At 41.9% G+C, this 3,775-nt stretch overlaps 1 pseudogene; it reads right to left on the minus strand.

The window, feature by feature from the left end:
* Window positions 1–1,090: 1,090 nt before the first annotated feature.
* Window positions 1,091–3,334, minus strand: LOC147710965 (homeobox protein Hox-A3 pseudogene; annotated as a pseudogene).
* Window positions 3,335–3,775: the final 441 nt, after the last annotated feature.

Raw genomic sequence — 3,775 nt, forward strand, 5'->3', positions numbered from 1 at the left:
TTTTATTCCTTAAAAAGGAATGGTCATGGCCAAGATATCATGTTCTGACCACCACACAGGGTGTCAGAAGGGATAGAGCGCGCTACATTTTATTAACAGTACATAGCTTATATACTTATTGTACACCATTGAAAATAGTATAGAAGGCGTAACAGCTGAGAGAAGACAAGATAACAGTTTACACGTAGTACATGTGCGTAATCAAGAGGCGTGAACTAGAGGTGTGTTCAGGAAACGTCACTGATAGGTGTCACAAAGGGGTGGCACTAACAGAAAATGTGGCAATGTCAGCAGAAATCGGAAGCTTGGATGCGCGCGCAGCTGCATGACGTGTAATTGGAGGGGTGCAGGGGACTTGACATTTACACTGACGGAAAGAGACAAGAGTCTGGCATGTCAGATCAACTTGTGCTTCTATCATATCTGATATCTGATGTTTAGGAACTAAGCTATCTGGGCAGAAAGGTCTCTAGAGCAGAAGCTATTCTATACTTGCTGTGGATGCGTGTATAAGCGCCTGGGTGTCTGTATGAGAAGCGTGGGGGCATGGGGCCTTCCATGGAAGCATGGCAACGAAGCTATGAATTACTTGCACAGAGACAGGTCGGCCCTTTAGCCCTGTAGCTGAGGAAGGATGTTTACTGAAGCTAGCAGGCAGGAATGTATTTTCGGGGAGGGAAACAGATAACTCGAAGGTTATAGTCAATCTTGGCAGGCAGCAGGCTGAGCCGAGCGCGAGGGGCCGCGCTGAAAGTAAGTCAGAGTTCACGAGTACAGGGGCTGCCTGGGCAGAGATTCTCGGAGTCAGAAGCCAGAAAAGAGGTTCGGTGGCAGAGATTCGGGGCCTACTTCAGCCAGGGCTGGAAAACGTAGGAGCACACTACAAAAAGACGTGGGCATAGCATACTTAGGAACGGACCATTCGACCCATTCATGGTGGGTCTGAAAGAGGACATGTTAACGTTGGACGCAAATGTATTTGCGTCTTCATAGCTGACACAGGAGGGAAGTTACATGCACTTTAACTCGTACATGGAGACGGTGGGGTACTCGCTAGGGAACACAACTTGACCATAAAATTTAGATTACCTCAAGAGGACAGGTCTGTGTATGTGGGGTGAGGGTGAGGGTCGCACTGTCCATGGTGGTGGCTGGAGGCCATGGACCCAGGGCCACCATAGTCCATGCTGGCCGAGGAAGGGTGGGAGAGATGGGTTAAACCAAAAATGGAGGGCCCCGAGTTAGTCATGCTTTCCACATAGCTGTTGCCCACGTAGACGGGGCTGCCCTGTAAATGCGGATTTCCATAGCCATTGTTGCCCTGCAGTCAGTGGGCCTCGTACTCCGGCGTGACAGCTGCCGTCCCCGAGTACCTCTTCTGGGGAGGCGGGCAGTTGTTGAGGGGAGGCGGATATGACGTGTGCAGGTAATAGGCGTTCTGGTGTGACTTGGTGAAGGACGGGGGCGACTGGGGTTCATAGGGCACGCTGTTCACCAGGGAGTGCATGGAGTTCAGGTACCCCCGCCCATCGACTGGGGCAGCGGGGTCCTGCTGGGGGACTGGCCCCCGATGATGTCATCATCCCCTTTCCCTTCTGGTCCTTTTTGTATTTCATCCGCCGGTTCTGGAACCAGATCTTGATCTGCCTCTCGGGGTATTGCACCGTTACAACGCAACTTTTACAACGCACTACCATTACATCGCAACTTTTACAACGCAAATACCATTACAATGCATGCCATTACAACGCATGTCATTACAAAGCAGATACTATTACAACGCATGCCATTACATCGTAAGTATAGGTAAGTATATTATTTTTATTTTACATTATTTTATTATTTTAATTAATATTAAAAATAAAATAAAATATTAATATATTAATTTAAGTAATTTTGGGGTATTTTTAGGTTTTAGGGCTGGGTTTGGTTTTTGGGGTCTAGGGTTATTTTTAGGTTTTTTGGGCAGGGTTTGGTTTTTGGGGTACAGGGGTATTTTTAGGTTTTAGGGCAAGGTTTGGTTTTTGGGGTACATGGGTATTTTTAGGTTTTAGGGCTGGGTTTGGTTTTTGGGGTACAGGGGTATTTTTAGGTTTTAGGGCTAGGTTTTTGGGGTACAGGGGTATTTTTAGGTTTTAGGGCTGGGTTTGGTTTTTGGGGTACAGGGGTATTTTTAGGTTTTAGGGCTAGGTTTGGTTTTTGGGGTACAGGGGTATTTTTAGGTTTTAGGGCTGGGTTTGGTTTTTGGGGTACAGGGGTATTTTTAGGTTTTAGGGCTGGGTTTGGTTTTTGGGGTACAGGGGTATTTTTAGGTTTTAGGGCTGGGTTTGGTTTTTGGGGTACAGGGGTATTTTTAGGTTTTAGGGCTGGGTTTGGTTTTTGGGGTATAGGTGTATTTTTAGGTTTTAGGGCTGGGTTTGGTTTTTGGGGTACAGGGGTATTTTTAGGTTTTAGGGCTGGGTTTGGTTTTTGGGGTACAGGGGTATTTTTAGGTTTTAGGGCTGGGTTTGGTTTTTGGGGTACAGGGGTATTTTTAGGTTTTAGGGCTGGGTTTGGTTTTTGGGGTACAGGGGTATTACGACTTTAAATAAATTAAATTAATTTAATTCATTTAATAAAATTTAATTAAATTAATTACACTTTTTAGAATTAAAAAAATAATTGAATTACATTACTTTAATTAAATTTATTACTTTTTTTATTTATTTAATTTATTATATTTAATTATTATTATTTACAATTTTTAAATTAATTACATTTCTTTTATTATATTAAATTTAATTAAATTAAGTATTATTTTAATTTAATTTAATTTATATTTATTGTAATAAATTACATTATATTATTTACTATTTTTAATTTTATTATATTTCATTAATAATATTATATTAAATATAATAAATTAATTAGAATTTTAATATTAATTAAATTACTATAATTTAATTAAATTAAATTAATTACTGTTTTAACAATTTGTAAATTATATTTATTAATTAAAATTAATTACATTAACTTTATTACATTTTTTAAAAAAAGATATACTTACCAATACTTACGATGTAATGGCATGCGTTGTAATAGTATCTGCTATGTAATGACATGCGTTGTAATGGCATGCATTGTAATGGTACCTGCGTTGTAAAAACTGCGTTGTAACGGTCTGCGTTGTAAAATAACGCGTTGTAACGACATAGATCCGCCTCTCGGTGAGGCTGAGCAGGCTGGCCATCTCCACCCGCCGGGGCCGGCACAGGTACCGAGATATGCGGGTGGCGGTCAATTGTGAGTGTACCAGATTCCCGAAATTTCTGTCAGGTGGAGGGGGGCCCGACATTTCAAGAAATTCAGCTGGGGGGGGGGGGCTCAACCTACAAAAGTTTGAAGACCTCTGAGCTAATCAAATACTCAAATGTGAATGTGCAGTCATAGCTGCGCATTGTATGTTGCATCACTACTCTTATATGCAAGTAATGACTGCCTGTTGGTCAAGTACATGTGTGTAGCAAGCCCATCTAACGGCCACAGACATCACAGCAAAGTGTGATGTAAGAGTCTCACATGTAGTGACACATACCACCAATGCTAACCCTAATGAGTGACACTGAGGCATGCTTTTTCTTACACACGAGACCAGTCATAGACAGACATCAATGTGAGTAACTAGTGCTTCTTGACAGCTCTGGATCACTTATATCAGGACAGTCCAGAAAGACTACACTCCAGTACACCACACAGATCACATCACATTCCCATATTGTGATTTTAGGCACGCTAA

Source organism: Lissotriton vulgaris, chromosome 5 (assembly GCF_964263255.1).
Source record: "Lissotriton vulgaris chromosome 5, aLisVul1.2, whole genome shotgun sequence".
NCBI classification, from domain to species: domain Eukaryota; kingdom Metazoa; phylum Chordata; class Amphibia; order Caudata; family Salamandridae; genus Lissotriton; species Lissotriton vulgaris.